Source organism: Magnolia sinica, chromosome 1, assembly GCF_029962835.1.
Source record: "Magnolia sinica isolate HGM2019 chromosome 1, MsV1, whole genome shotgun sequence".
Classification (NCBI taxonomy): Eukaryota; Viridiplantae; Streptophyta; class Magnoliopsida; order Magnoliales; family Magnoliaceae; genus Magnolia; species Magnolia sinica.
The window spans coordinates 131,977,208-131,977,459 of NC_080573.1; positions in this window are offsets into that span (position 1 = coordinate 131,977,208).

The following is a 252-nucleotide window of genomic DNA, read 5'->3' on the forward strand; positions in this document are numbered from 1 at the left end:
AACGCTGTCATCCTCTGGATTTGAAGACCAAGGTAACAGGCAAGATCACAAACCCACACCCCCATGAAAAAAATAAGTGTTTCAACTTTCAATATGCATATCAAGCAAAGAAACCGTGAAGGCTCCAATGTAGTCGAGTCTGATCATCATCATCATAAGATCAAATCAAATTTTCGTTCTACATGGGCCACTTCCGAAAGGAAAATAGAACAGATCAAAACTGCATCCTTTCAGGTAAAAAGAAACATATGA